The sequence below is a fragment of the Carcharodon carcharias genome, chromosome 13 (genome assembly GCF_017639515.1).
Source record: "Carcharodon carcharias isolate sCarCar2 chromosome 13, sCarCar2.pri, whole genome shotgun sequence".
In the NCBI taxonomy this organism is placed as follows: Eukaryota; Metazoa; Chordata; class Chondrichthyes; order Lamniformes; family Lamnidae; genus Carcharodon; species Carcharodon carcharias.
This window is the reverse complement of record NC_054479.1, coordinates 53,225,603-53,241,171: the sequence shown is the minus strand read 5'-3', so window position 1 is coordinate 53,241,171 and position 15,569 is coordinate 53,225,603.

Here is a 15,569-nt window from a genome sequence, read left to right as displayed (position 1 = left end):
CTCTCTCTCTCTGTCCGGTCCCACTCTCTCTCTCTCTCAGTCCGGTCCCACTCTCTCTCTCTCTCTCTGTCAGTCCGGTCCCACTCTCTCTCTCTGTCAGTCCGGTCACACTCTCTCTCTCTCTCTCTCTGTCAGACCGGTCCCACTCTCTCTCTCTCTCTCTGTCAGTCCGGTCCCACTCTCTCTCTCTCTCTCTGTCAGTCCGGTCCCACTCTCTCTCTCTCTCTCTGTCAGTCCGGTCCCACTCTCTCTCTCTCTCTCTGTCAGTCCGGTCCCACCTCTCTCTCTCTCTCTCTCTGTCAGTCCGGTCCCACTCTCTCTCTCTCTCTCTCTGTCAGTCCGGTCACACTCTCTCTCTCTCTCTGTCAGTCCGGTCACACTCTCTCTCTCTCTCTGTCAGTCCGGTCACATTCTCTCTCTCTCTCTCTGTCAGTCCGGTCACATTCTCTCTCTCTCTCTGTCAGTCCGGTCACACTCTCTCTCTCTCTCTCTGTCAGTCCGGTCACACTCTCTCTCTCTCTCTCTGTCAGTCCGCTCACACTCTCTCTCTCTCTCTCTGTCAGTCCGGTCACACTCTCTCTCTCTGTCAGTCCGGTCACACTCTCTCTCTCTGTCAGTCCGGTCACACTCTCTCTCTCTGTCAGTCCGGTCACACTCTCTCTCTCTGTCAGTCCGGTCACACTCTCTCTCCTCTGTCAGTCCGGTCACACTCTCTCTCTCTGTCAGTCCGGTCACACTCTCTCTCTCTGTCAGTCCGGTCACACTCTCTCTCTCTGTCAGTCCGGTCACACTCTCTCTCTCTGTCAGTCCGGTCACACTCTCTCTCTCTGTCAGTCCGGTCACACTCTCTCTCTCTGTCAGTCCGGTCACACTCTCTCTCTCTGTCAGTCCCGGTCACACTCCTCTCTCTGTCAGTCGGTCACACTCTCTCTCTCTGTCAGTCCGGGTCACACTCTCTCTCTCTGTCAGTCCGGTCACCACTCTCTCTCTCTGTCAGTCCGGTCACACTCTCTCTCTCTGTCAGGTCGGTCACACTCTCTCTCTCTGTCAGTCCGGTCACACTCTCTCTCTCTGTCAGTTCCGGTCACACTCTCTCGCTCTGTCAGTCCGGTCACACTCTCTCTCGTCTGTCAGTCCGGTCACACTCTCTCTCTCTGTCAGTCCGGTCACACACTCTCTCTCTGTCAGTCCGGTCCCACTCTCTCTCTCTGTCAGTCCGGTCCCACTCTCTCTCTCTCTCTCTGTCAGTCCGGTCCCACTCTCTCTCTCTCTCTCTGTCAGTCCGGTCACACTCTCTCTCTCTGTCAGTCCGGTCACACTCTCTCGCTCTGTCAGTCCGGTCACACTCTCTCTCTCTGTCAGTCCGGTCACACTCTCTCTCTCTGTCAGTCCGGTCACACACTCTCTCTCTGTCAGTCCGGTCCCACTCTCTCTCTCTGTCAGTCCGGTCACACTCTCTCTCTCTCTCTCTGTCAGTCCGGTCCCACTCTCTCTCTCTCTCTCTGTCAGTCCGGTCACCACTCTCTCTCTCTCTCTGTCAGTCCGGTCCCACTCTCTCTCTCTCTCTGTCAGTCCGGTCCCACTCTCTCTCTCTCTCTGTCAGTCCGGTCCCACTCCCTCTCTCTCTCTGTCAGTCCGGTCACACTCTCTCTCTCTCTGTCAGTCCGGTCACACTCTCTCTCTCTGTCAGTCCGGTCACACTCTCTCTCTCTCTCTCTGTCAGTCCGGTCCCACTCTCTCTCTCTCTCTCTGTCAGTCCGGTCCCACTCTCCTCTCTCTGTCAGTCGGTCACACTCTCTCGCTCTGTCAGTCCGGTCACACTCTCTCTCTCTGTCAGTCCGGTCACACACTCTCTCTCTGTCAGTCCGGTCCCACTCTCTCTCTCTGTCAGTCCGGTCCACACTCTCTCTCTCTCTCTCTGTCAGTCCGGTCCCCACTCTCTCTCTCTCTCTCTGTCAGTCCGGTCCCACTCCCTCTCTCTCTCTGTCAGTCCGGTCCCACACTCTCTCTCTCTCTGTCAGTCCGGTCCCACTCTCTCTCTCTGTCAGTCCGGTCCACACTCTCTCTCTCTGTCAGTCGGTCACACACTCTCTCTCTGTCAGTCCGGTCACCCACTCTCTCTCTCTTCAGTCCGGTCACACTCTCTCTCTCTCTCGCTCTGTCAGTCCGGTCCCACTCTCTCTCTCTCTCTCTGTCAGTCCGGTCCCACTCTCTCTCTCTCTCTGTCAGTCCGGTCCCACTCTCTCTCTCTCTCTGTCAGTCCGGTCCCACTCTCTCTCTCTCTCTGTCAGTCCGGTCCCACTCTCTCTCTCTCTCTGTCAGTCCGGTCACACTCTCTCTCTCTCTGTCAGTCCGGTCCCACTCTCTCTCTCTGTCAGTCCGGTCACACTCTCTCTCTCTCTCTCTGTCAGTCCGGTCCCACTCTCTCTCTCTCTCTCTGTCAGTCCAGTCCCACTCTCTCTCTCTCTCTCTCTCTCTGTCAGTCCGGTCCCACTCTCTCTCTCTCTCTCTCTCTCTGTCAGTCCGGTCCCACTCTCTCTCTCTCTCTGTCAGTCCGGTCCCACTCTCTCTCTCTCTGTCAGTCCGGTCACACTCTCTCTCTCTCTCTCTGTCAGTCCGGTCACACTCTCTCTCTCTCTCTCTGTCAGTCCGGTCCCTCTCTCTCTCTCTCTGTCAGTCCGGTCCCACTTCTCTCTCTCTGTCAGTCCGGCCACACTCTCTCTCTCTCTGTCAGTCCGGTCACACTCTCTCTCTCCTGTCAGTCCGGTCACACTCTCTCTATCTGTAGGTCCGGTCCCACTCTCTCTCTCTCTCTCTCCTCTGTCAGTCCGGTCACACTCTCTCTCCTCTGTCAGTCCGGTCCACATCTCTCTCTCTCTGTCAGTCCGGTCACACCTCTCTCTCTCTCTGTCAGTCCCGGTCACATCTCTCTCTCGCTCTGTCAGTCCGGTCACACTCTCTCTCTCTGTCAGTCCGGTCACACTCTCTCTCTCTCTGTCAGGTCCGGTCACAACTCTCTCTCTCTGTCATCCGGTCAACACTCTCTCTCTTCTGTCAGTCCGGTCACACTCTCTCTCTCTGTCAGTCCGGTCACACTCTCTCTCTCTGTCAGTCCGGTCACACTCTCTCTCTCTGTCAGTCCGTCACACTCTCTCTCTCTGTCAGTCCGGTCACACTCTCTCTCTCTGTCAGTCCGGTCACACTCTCTCTCTCTGTCAGTCCGGTCACACTCTCTCTCTCTGTCAGTCCGGTCACACTCTCTCTCTCTGTCAGTCCGGTCACACTCTCTCTCTCTGTCAGTCCCGGTCACACTCTCTCTCTCTGTCAGTCCGGTCACACTCTCTCTCTCTGTCAGTCCGGTCACACTCTCTCTCTCTCTGTCAGTCCGGTCACACTCTCTCTCTCTGTCAGTCCGGTCACACTCTCTCTCTCTGTCAGTCCGGTCTCACTCTCTCTCTCTGTCAGTCCGGTCACACTCTCTCTCTCTGTCAGTCCGGTCACACTCTCTCTTCTCTGTCAGTCCGGTCACACTCTCTCTCTCTGTCCAGTCCGGTCACACTCTCTCTCTCTGTCAGTCCCGGTCACAACTCTCTCTCTCTGTCAGTCCGGTCACACTCTCTCTCTCTGTCAGTCCGGTCACACTCCTCTCTCTCTGTCAGTCCGGTCACACTCTCTCTCTCTGTCAGTCCGGTCACACTCTCTCTCTCTCTGTCAGTCCGGTCACACTCTCTCTCTCTGTCAGTCCGGTCACACTCTCTCTCTCTGTCAGTCCGGTCACACTCTCTCTCTCCTGTCAGTCCGGTCACACTCTCTCTCTCTGTCAGTCCGGTCACATCCTCTTCACTCTCTCTCTGTCAGTCCGGTCACACTCTCTCTCTCTGTCAGTCCGGTCACACTCTCTCTCTCTGTCAGTCCCGGTCACACTCTCTCTCTCTGTCAGTCCGGTCACACTCTCTCTCTCTGTCAGTCCGGTCACACTCTCTCTCTCTGTCAGTCCGGTCACACTCTCTCTCTCTGTCAGTCCGGTCACACTCTCTCTCTCTGTCAGTCCGGTCCACACTCTCTCTCTCTGTCAGTCCGGTCACACTCTCTCTCTCTGTCAGTCCGGTCACACTCTCTCTCTCTGTCAGGTCCGGTCACACTCTCTCTCTCTGTCAGTCCGGTCACACTCTCTCTCTCTCTGTCAGGTCCGGTCACACTCTCTCTCTCTGTCAGTCCGGTCACAACTCTCTCTCTCTGTCAGTCCGGTCACACTCTCTCTCTCTGTCAGTCCGTCACACTCTCTCTCTCTGTCAGTCCGGTCACACTCTCTCTCTCTGTCAGTCCGGTCACACTCTCTCTCTCTGTCAGTCCGGTCACACTCTCTCTCTCTGTCAGTCCGGTCACACTCTCTCTCTCTGTCAGTCCGGTCACACTCTCTCTCTCTGTCAGTCCGGTCACACTCTCTCTCTCTGTCAGTCCGGTCACACTCTCTCTCTCTGTCAGTCCGGTCACACTCTCTCTCTCTGTCAGTCCGGTCACACTCTCTCTCTCTGTCAGTCCGGTCACACTCTCTCTCTCTGTCAGTCCGGTCACACACTCTCTCTCTGTCAGTCCGGTCGCACTCTCTCTCTCTGTCAGTCCGGTCACACGCTCTCTCTCTGTCAGTCCGGTCACACTCTCTCTCTCTGTCAGTCCGGTCACACTCTCTCTCTCTGTCAGTCCGGTCACACTCTCTCTCTCTGTCAGTCCGGTCACACTCTCTCTCTCTGTCAGTCCGGTCACACTCTCTCTCTCTGTCAGTCCGGTCACACTCTCTCTCTCTGTCAGTCCGGTCACACTCTCTCTCTCTGTCAGACACTCTCTCTCTCTGTCCAGTCCGGTCACACCTCTCTCTCTGTCAGTCCGGTCACACTCTCTCTCTCTGTCAGTCCGGTCACACTCTCTCTCTCTGTCAGTCCGGTCACACTCTCTCTCTCTGTCAGTCGGTCACACTCTCTCTCTCTGTCAGTCCGGTCACACTCTCTCTCTCTGTCAGTCCGGTCACACTCTCTCTCTCTGTCAGTCCGGTCACACTCTCTCTCTCTGTCAGTCCGGTCACACTCTCTCTCTCTGTCAGTCCGGTCACACTCTCTCTCTCTGTCAGTCCGGTCACACTCTCTCTCTCTGTCAGTCCGGTCACACTCTCTCTCTCTGTCAGTCCGGTCACACTCTCTCTCTCTGTCAGTCCGGTCACACTCTCTCTCTCTGTCAGTCCGGGTCACACTCTCTCTCTCTGTCAGTCCGGTCACACTCTCTCTCTCTGTCAGTCCGGTCACACTCTCTCTCTCTGTCAGTCCGGTCACACTCTCTCTCTCTGTCAGTCCGGTCACACTCTCTCTCTCTGTCAGTCCGGTCACACTCTCTCTCTCTGTCAGTCCGGTCACACTCTCTCTCTCTGTCAGTCCGGTCACACTCTCTCTCTCTGTCAGTCCGGTCACACTCTCTCTCTCTGTCAGTCCGGTCACACTCTCTCTCTCTGTCAGTCCGGTCACACTCTCTCTCTCTGTCAGTCCGGTCACACTCTCTCTCTCTGTCAGTCCGGTCACACTCTCTCTCTCTGTCAGTCCGGTCACACTCTCTCTCTCTGTCAGTCCGGTCACACTCTCTCTCTCTGTCAGTCCGGTCACACTCTCTCTCTCTGTCAGTCCGGTCACACTCTCTCTCTCTGTCAGTCCGTCACACTCTCTCTCTCTGTCAGTCCGGTCACACTCTCTCTCTCTGTCAGTCCGGACACACTCTCTCTCTCTGTCAGTCCGGACACACTCTCTCTCTCTGTCAGTCCGGTCACACTCTCTCTCTCTGTCAGTCCGGTCACACTCTCTCTCTCTGTCAGTCCGGTCACACTCTCTCTCTCTGTCAGTCCGGTCACACTCTCTCTCTCTGTCAGTCCGGTCACACTCTCTCTCTCTGTCAGTCCGGTCACACTCTCTCTCTCTGACAGTCCGGTCACACTCTCTCTCTCTGTCTGTCCGGTCACACTCTCTCTCTCTGACAGTCCGGTCACACTCTCTCTGTCTGTCCGGTCACACTCTCTCTCTCTGTCTGTCCGGTCACACTCTCTCTCTCTGTCTGTCCGGTCACACTCTCTCTCTCTGTCAGTCCGGTCACACGCTCTTTCTCTGTCAGTCCGGTCACACGCTCTCTCTCTCTGTCAGTCCGGTCACACGCTCTCTCTCTCTCTCTGTCAGTCCGGTCCCACTCTCTCTCTCTCTCTCTCTGTCCGATCCCACTCTCTCCCTCTCTCTCTCTCTCAGTCCGGTCCAACACTTTCTCTCTCCCTCTGTCAGTCCGGTCCCACTCTCTCTCTCTCTCTCTCTCTCTGTCCGATCCCACTCTCTCTCTCTCTCTGTCCGGTCCCACTCTCTCTCTCTCTCTGTCCGGTCCCACTCTCTCTCTCTCTCTGTCCGGTCCCACTCTCTCTCTCTCTCTGTCCGGTCCCACTCTCTCTCTCTCTCTGTCCGGTCCCACTCTCTCTCTCTCTCAGTCCGGTCCCACTCTCTCTCTCTCTCTCTGTCAGTCCGGTCCCACTCTCTCTCTCTGTCAGTCCGGTCACACTCTCTCTCTCTCTCTCTCTGTCAGACCGGTCCCACTCTCTCTCTCTCTCTCTGTCAGTCCGGTCCCACTCTCTCTCTCTCTCTCTGTCAGTCCGGTCCCACTCTCTCTCTCTCTCTCTGTCAGTCCGGTCCCACTCTCTCTCTCTCTCTCTGTCAGTCCGGTCCCACTCTCTCTCTCTCTCTCTCTCTGTCAGTCCGGTCCCACTCTCTCTCTCTCTCTCTGTCAGTCCGGTCACACTCTCTCTCTCTCTCTGTCAGTCCGGTCACACTCTCTCTCTCTCTGTCAGTCCGGTCACATTCTCTCTCTCTCTCTCTGTCAGTCCGGTCACATTCTCTCTCTCTCTCTGTCAGTCCGGTCACACTCTCTCTCTCTCTCTCTGTCAGTCCGGTCACACTCTCTCTCTCTCTCTCTGTCAGTCCGGTCACACTCTCTCTCTCTCTCTGTCAGTCCGGTCACACTCTCTCTCTCTGTCAGTCCGGTCACACTCTCTCTCTCTGTCAGTCCGGTCACACTCTCTCTCTCTGTCAGTCCGGTCACACTCTCTCTCTCTGTCAGTCCGGTCACACTCTCTCTCTCTGTCAGTCCGGTCACACTCTCTCTCTCTGTCAGTCCGGTCACACTCTCTCTCTCTGTCAGTCCGGTCACACTCTCTCTCTCTGTCAGTCCGGTCACACTCTCTCTCTCTGTCAGTCCGGTCACACTCTCTCTCTCTGTCAGTCCGGTCACACTCTCTCTCTCTGTCAGTCCGGTCACACTCTCTCTCTCTGTCAGTCCGGTCACACTCTCTCTCTCTGTCAGTCCGGTCACACTCTCTCTCTCTGTCAGTCCGGTCACACTCTCTCTCTCTGTCAGTCCGGTCACACTCTCTCTCTCTGTCAGTCCGGTCACACTCTCTCTCTCTGTCAGTCGGGTCACACTCTCTCTCTCTGTCAGTCCGGTCACACTCTCTCTCTCTGTCAGTCCGGTCACACTCTCTCGCTCTGTCAGTCCGGTCACACTCTCTCTCTCTGTCAGTCCGGTCACACTCTCTCTCTCTGTCAGTCCGGTCACGTCACACACTCTCTCTCTGTCAGTCCGGTCCCACTCTCTCTCTCTGTCAGTCCGGTCCCACTCTCTCTCTCTCTCTCTGTCAGTCCGGTCCCACTCTCTCTCTCTCTCTCTGTCAGTCCGGTCACACTCTCTCTCTCTGTCAGTCCGGTCACACTCTCTCGCTCTGTCAGTCCGGTCACACTCTCTCTCTCTGTCAGTCCGGTCACACTCTCTCTCTCTGTCAGTCCGGTCACACACTCTCTCTCTGTCAGTCCGGTCCCACTCTCTCTCTCTGTCAGTCCGGTCACACTCTCTCTCTCTCTCTCTGTCAGTCCGGTCCCACTCTCTCTCTCTCTCTCTGTCAGTCCGGTCCCACTCTCTCTCTCTCTCTGTCAGTCCGGTCCCACTCTCTCTCTCTCTCTGTCAGTCCGGTCCCACTCTCTCTCTCTCTCTGTCAGTCCGGTCCCACTCCCTCTCTCTCTCTGTCAGTCCGGTCACACTCTCTCTCTCTCTGTCAGTCCGGTCACACTCTCTCTCTCTGTCAGTCCGGTCACACTCTCTCTCTCTCTCTCTCTGTCAGTCCGGTCCCACTCTCTCTCTCTCTCTCTGTCAGTCCGGTCCCACTCTCTCTCTCTGTCAGTCCGGTCACACTCTCTCGCTCTGTCAGTCCGGTCACACTCTCTCTCTCTGTCAGTCCGGTCACACACTCTCTCTCTGTCAGTCCGGTCCCACTCTCTCTCTCTGTCAGTCCGGTCACACTCTCTCTCTCTCTCTCTGTCAGTCCGGTCCCACTCTCTCTCTCTCTCTCTGTCAGTCCGGTCCCACTCTCTCTCTCTCTCTGTCAGTCCGGTCCCACTCTCTCTCTCTCTCTGTCAGTCCGGTCCCACTCTCTCTCTCTGTCAGTCCGGTCACACTCTCTCTCTCTGTCAGTCCGGTCACACACTCTCTCTCTGTCAGTCCGGTCCCACTCTCTCTCTCTGTCAGTCCGGTCACACTCTCTCTCTCTCTCTCTCTCTCTGTCAGTCCGGTCCCACTCTCTCTCTCTCTCTCTGTCAGTCCGGTCCCACTCTCTCTCTCTCTCTGTCAGTCCGGTCCCACTCTCTCTCTCTCTCTGTCAGTCCGGTCCCACTCTCTCTCTCTCTCTGTCAGTCCGGTCCCACTCCCTCTCTCTCTCTGTCAGTCCGGTCACACTCTCTCTCTCTCTGTCAGTCCGGTCCCACTCTCTCTCTCTGTCAGTCCGGTCACACTCTCTCTCTCTGTCAGTCCGGTCACACTCTCTCTCTCTGTCAGTCCGGTCACACTCTCTCTCTCTGTCAGTCCGGTCACACTCTCTCTCTCTGTCAGTCCGGTCACACTCTCTCTCTCTGTCAGTCCGGACACACTCTCTCTCTCTGTCAGTCCGGACACACTCTCTCTCTCTGTCAGTCCGGTCACACTCTCTCTCTCTGTCAGTCCGGTCACACTCTCTCTCTCTGTCAGTCCGGTCACACTCTCTCTCTCTGTCAGTCCGGTCACACTCTCTCTCTCTGTCAGTCCGGTCACACTCTCTCTCTCTGTCAGTCCGGTCACACTCTCTCTCTCTGACAGTCCGGTCACACTCTCTCTCTCTGTCTGTCCGGTCACACTCTCTCTCTCTGACAGTCCGGTCACACTCTCTCTGTCTGTCCGGTCACACTCTCTCTCTCTGTCTGTCCGGTCACACTCTCTCTCTCTGTCTGTCCGGTCACACTCTCTCTCTCTGTCAGTCCGGTCACACGCTCTTTCTCTGTCAGTCCGGTCACACGCTCTCTCTCTCTGTCAGTCCGGTCACACGCTCTCTCTCTCTCTCTGTCAGTCCGGTCCCACTCTCTCTCTCTCTCTCTCTGTCCGATCCCACTCTCTCCCTCTCTCTCTCTCTCAGTCCGGTCCAACACTTTCTCTCTCCCTCTGTCAGTCCGGTCCCACTCTCTCTCTCTCTCTCTCTCTCTGTCCGATCCCACTCTCTCTCTCTCTCTGTCCGGTCCCACTCTCTCTCTCTCTCTGTCCGGTCCCACTCTCTCTCTCTCTCTGTCCGGTCCCACTCTCTCTCTCTCTCTGTCCGGTCCCACTCTCTCTCTCTCTCTGTCCGGTCCCACTCTCTCTCTCTCTCAGTCCGGTCCCACTCTCTCTCTCTCTCTCTGTCAGTCCGGTCCCACTCTCTCTCTCTGTCAGTCCGGTCACACTCTCTCTCTCTCTCTCTCTGTCAGACCGGTCCCACTCTCTCTCTCTCTCTCTGTCAGTCCGGTCCCACTCTCTCTCTCTCTCTCTGTCAGTCCGGTCCCACTCTCTCTCTCTCTCTCTGTCAGTCCGGTCCCACTCTCTCTCTCTCTCTCTGTCAGTCCGGTCCCACTCTCTCTCTCTCTCTCTCTCTGTCAGTCCGGTCCCACTCTCTCTCTCTCTCTCTGTCAGTCCGGTCACACTCTCTCTCTCTCTCTGTCAGTCCGGTCACACTCTCTCTCTCTCTGTCAGTCCGGTCACATTCTCTCTCTCTCTCTCTGTCAGTCCGGTCACATTCTCTCTCTCTCTCTGTCAGTCCGGTCACACTCTCTCTCTCTCTCTCTGTCAGTCCGGTCACACTCTCTCTCTCTCTCTCTGTCAGTCCGGTCACACTCTCTCTCTCTGTCAGTCCGGACACACTCTCTCTCTCTGTCAGTCCGGTCACACTCTCTCTCTCTGTCAGTCCGGTCACACTCTCTCTCTCTGTCAGTCCGGTCACACTCTCTCTCTCTGTCAGTCCGGTCACACTCTCTCTCTCTGTCAGTCCGGTCACACTCTCTCTCTCTGTCAGTCCGGTCACACTCTCTCTCTCTGTCAGTCCGGTCACACTCTCTCTCTCTGTCAGTCCGGTCACACTCTCTCTCTCTGTCAGTCCGGTCACACTCTCTCGCTCTGTCAGTCCGGTCACACTCTCTCTCTCTGTCAGTCCGGTCACACTCTCTCTCTCTGTCAGTCCGGTCACACTCTCTCTCTCTGTCAGTCCGGTCCCACTCTCTCTCTCTGTCAGTCCGGTCACACTCTCTCTCTCTCTCTCTGTCAGTCCGGTCCCACTCTCTCTCTCTCTCTCTGTCAGTCCGGTCCCACTCTCTCTCTCTCTCTGTCAGTCCGGTCCCACTCTCTCTCTCTCTCTCTGTCAGTCCGGTCCCACTCTCTCTCTCTCTCTGTCAGTCCGGTCCCACTCCCTCTCTCTCTCTGTCAGTCCGGTCACACTCTCTCTCTCTCTCTGTCAGTCCGGTCCCACTCTCTCTCTCTGTCAGTCCGGTCACACTCTCTCTCTCTCTCTCTCTGTCAGTCCGGTCCCACTCTCTCTCTCTCTCTCTGTCAGTCCGGTCCCACTCTCTCTCTCTCTTTCTCTGTCAGTCCGGTCCCACTCTCTCTCTCTCTCTGTCAGTCCGGTCCCACTCTCTCTCTCTCTCTGTCAGTCCGGTCCCACTCCCTCTCTCTCTCTCTGTCAGTCCGGTCACACTCTCTCTCTCTCTCTGTCAGTCCGGTCCCACTCTCTCTCTCTGTCAGTCCGGTCACACTCTCTCTCTCTCTCTCTGTCAGTCCGGTCCCACTCTCTCTCTCTCTCTCTGTCAGTCCGGTCCCACTCTCTCTCTCTCTTTCTCTGTCAGTCCGGTCCCACTCTCTCTCTCTCTCTCTCTCTGTCAGTCCGGTCCCACTCTCTCTCTCTCTCTCTGTCAGTCCGGTCCCACTCTCTCTCTCTCTCTCTCTGTCAGTCCGGTCCCACTCTCTCTCTCTCTCTCTGTCAGTCCGGTCCCACTCTCTCTCTCTCTCTCTGTCAGTCCGGTCCCACTCTCTCTCTCTCTCTCTGTCAGTCCGGTCCCACTCTCTCTCTCTCTCTCTCTGTCAGTCTGGTCCCACTCTCTCTCTCTCTCTCTGTCAGTCCGGTCCCACTCTCTCTCTCTCTCTCTCTCTCTGTCAGTCCGGTCACACTCTCTCTCTCTCTCTCTGTCAGTCCGGTCACACTCTCTCTCTCTCTCTCTGTCAGTCCGGTCACACTCTCTCTCTCTCTCTCTGTCAGTCCGGTCACACTCTCTCTCTCTCTCTCTGTCAGTCCGGTCACACTCTCTCTCTCTCTCTCTGTCAGTCCGGTCACACTCTCCCTCTCTCTCTGTCAGTCCGGTCACACTCTCCCTCTCTCTCTCTGTCAGTCCGGTCACACTCTCTCTCTCTCTCTGTCAGTCCGGTCACACTCTCTCTCTCTCTCTCTGTCAGTCCGGTCACACTCTCTCTCTCTCTGTCAGTCCGGTCACACTCTCTCTCTCTGTCAGTCCGGTCACACTCTCTCTCTCTGTCAGTCCGGTCACACTCTCTCTCTCTGTCAGTCCGGTCACACTCTCTCTCTCTGTCAGTCCGGTCACACTCTCTCTCTCTGTCAGTCCGGTCACACTCTCTCTCTCTGTCAGTCCGGTCACACTCTCTCTCTCTGTCAGTCCGGTCCCACTCTCTCTCTCTGTCAGTCCGGTCCCACTCTCTCTCTCTGTCAGTCCGGTCCCACTCTCTCTCTCTGTCAGTCCGGTCCCACTCTCTCTCTCTGTCAGTCCGGTCCCACTCTCTCTCTCTGTCAGTCCGGTCCCACTCTCTCTCTCTGTCAGTCCGGTCCCACTCTCTCTCTCTGTCAGTCCGGTCCCACTCTCTCTCTCTCTCTCTGTCAGTCCGGTCCCACTCTCTCTCTCTCTCTCTCTGTCAGTCCGGTCCCACTCTCTCTCTCTCTCTCTGTCAGTCCGGTCCCACTCTCTCTCTCTCTCTGTCAGTCCGGTCCCACTCTCTCTCTCTCTCTCTGTCAGTCCGGTCCCACTCTCTCTCTCTCTCTGTCAGTCCGGTCACACTCTCTCTCTCTGTCAGTCCGGTCACACTCTCTCTCTCTGTCAGTCCGGTCACACTCTCTCTCTCTGTCAGTCCGGTCACACTCTCTCTCTCTGTCAGTCCGGTCACACTCTCTCTCTCTCTGTCAGTCCGGTCACACTCTCTCTCTCTGTCAGTCCGGTCACACTCTCTCTCTCTGTCAGTCCGGTCACACTCTCTCTCTCTGTCAGTCCGGTCACACTCTCTCTCTCTGTCAGTCCGGTCACATTCTCTCTCTCTGTCAGTCCGGTCACACTCTCTCTCTCTGACAGTCCGGTCACACTCTCTCTCTCTGTCTGTCCGGTCACACTCTCTCTCTCTGTCTGTCCGGTCACACTCTCTCTCTCTGTCTGTCCGGTCACACTCTCTCTCTCTGTCAGTCCGGTCACACGCTCTCTCTCTGTCAGTCCGGTCACACGCTCTCTCTCTGTCAGTCCGGTCACACTCTCTCTCTCTGTCAGTCCGGTCACACTCTCTCTCTCTGTCAGTCCGGTCACACTCTCTCTCTCTGTCAGTCCGGTCACACTCTCTCTCTCTGTCAGTCCGGTCACACTCTCTCTCTCTGTCAGTCCGGTCACACTCTCTCTCTCTGTCAGTCCGGTCACACTCTCTCTCTCTGTCAGTCCGGTCACACTCTCTCTCTCTGTCAGTCCGGTCACACTCTCTCTCTCTGTCAGTCCGGTCACACTCTCTCTCTCTCTCAGTCCGGTCACACTCTCGCTCTCTGTCAGTCCGGTCACACTCTCTCTCTCTGTCTGTCCGGTCACACTCTCTCTCTCTGTCTGTCCGGTCACACTCTCTCTCTCTGTCAGTCTGGTCACACTCTCTCTCTCTGTCAGTCCGGTCACACTCTCTCTCTCTGTCAGTCCGGTCACACTCTCTCTCTCTGTCAGTCCGGTCACACGCTCTCTCTCTGTTAGTCCGGTCACACGCTCTCTCTCTCTCAGTCCGGTCCCACTCTCACTCTCTCTCAGTCCGGTCCCACTCTCACTCTCTCTCAGTCTGATCCCACTCTCACTCTCTCTCTCTCTCTCTCTCTCTCTCAGTCCGGTCCCACTCTCTCTCTCTCTCTCTCTCTCTCTCTCTCAGTCCGGTCCCACTCTCTCTCTCTCTCTCTCTCAGTCTGGTCCCACTCTCTCTCTCTCTCTCTCTCTCAGTCCTGTCCCACTCTCTCTCTCTCTCTCTGTCCGGTCCCACTCTCTCTCTCTCTCTCTGTCTGGTCCCACTCTCTGTCTCTCTCTCTCTGTCCGGTCCCACTCTCTCTCTCTCTCTCTCAGTCCGGTCCCACTCTCTCTCTCTCTCTCTCTGTCCGGTCCCACTCTCTCTCTCTCTCTCTCTGTCCGATCCCACTCTCTCTCTCAGTCCAGTCCCACTCTCTCTCTCTCAGTCCGGTCCCACTCTCTCTCTCTCAGTCCGGTCCCACTCTCTCTCTCTCAGTCCGGTCCCACTCTCTCTCTCTCTCTCTCTCAGTCCGGTCCACACTCTCTCTCTCTCTCTGTCAGTCCGGTCCCACTCTCTCTCTCTCTCTGTCCGATCCCACTCTCTCCCTCTCTCTCTCTCTCAGTCCGGTCCAACACTCTCTCTCTCCCTCTGTCAGTCCGGTCCCACTCTCTCTCTCTCTCTCTCTCTCTCTCTCTCTGTCCGATCCCACTCTCTCTCTCTCTCTCTCTCAGTCCGGTCCCACTCTCTCTCTCTCTCTCTCTCTCTCTCTCTCTCTCTCTCAGTCCGGTCCCACTCTCTCTCTCTCTCTCTCTCTCTCTCAGTCTGGTCCCACTCTCTCTCTCTCTCTCTCTCTCTCTCTCAGTCCTGTCCCACTCTCTCTCTCTCTCTCTGTCCGGTCCCACTCTCTCTCTCTCTCTCTGTCTGGTCCCACTCTCTGTCTCTCTCTCTCTGTCCGGTCCCACTCTCTCTCTCAGTCCGGTCCCACCCTCTCTCTCTCTCTCTCTCTGTCCGGTCCCACTCTCTCTCTCTCTCTCTCTGTCCGATCCCACTCTCTCTCTCTCTCTCTCTGTCCGATCCCACTCTCTCTCTCTCAGTCCGGTCCCACTCTCTCTCTCTCAGTCCGGTCCAACACTCTCTCTCTCTCTCTCTGTCAGTCCGGTCCCACTCTCTCTCTCTCTCTCTCTTTCTGTCCGATCCCACTCTCTCTCTCTCTCTGTCCGATCCCACTCTCTCTCTCTCTCTCTCAGTCCAGTCCCACTCTCTCTCTCTCAGTCCGGTCCCACTCTCTCTTTCTCTCTCTCTCTCTCAGTCCGGTCCAACACTCTCTCTCTCTCTCTCTGTCTCTCTGTCCGATCCCACTCCCTCCCTCTCTCTCTCTCTCAGTCCGGTCCAACACTTTCTCTCTCCCTCTGTCAGTCTGGTCCCACTCTCTCTCTCTCTCTCTCTCTGTCCCATCCCACTCTCTCTCTCTCTCTCTGTCCGATCCCACTCTCTCTCTCTCTCAGTCCAGTCCCTCTCTCTCTCTCTCTCTCTCTCAGTCCGGTCCCACTCTCTCTCTCTCTCTCAGTCCGGTCCCACTCTCTCTCTCTCTCTCTCTGTCCGGTCCCACTCTCTCTCTCTCTCTCTCTGTCCGATCCCACTCTCTCTCTCAGTCCAGTCATACTCTCTCTCTCTCAGTCCGGTCCCACTCTCTCTCTCTCAGTCCGGTCCCACTCTCTCTCTCTCAGTCCGGTCCCACTCTCTCTCTCTCTCTCTCTCAGTCCGGTCCAACACTCTCTCTCTCTCTCTGTCAGTCCGGTCCCACTCTCTCTCTCTCTCTGTCCGATCCCACTCTCTCCCTCTCTCTCTCTCTCAGTCCGGTCCAACACTCTCTCTCTCCCTCTGTCAGTCCGGTCCCACTCTCTTTCTCTCTCTCTCTCTCTCTCTGTCCGATCCCACTCTCTCTCTCTCTCTCTCTCTCAGTCCGGTCCCACTCTCTCTCTCTCTCTCTCTCTCTCTCTCTCTCAGTCCGGTCCCACTCTCTCTCTCTCTCTCTCTCTCTCTCTCAGTCTGGTCCCACTCTCTCTCTCTCTCTCTCTCTCTCTCTCAGTCCTGTCCCACTCTCTCTCTCTCTCTCTGTCCGGTCCCACTCTCTCTCTCTCTCTCTGTCTGGTCCCACT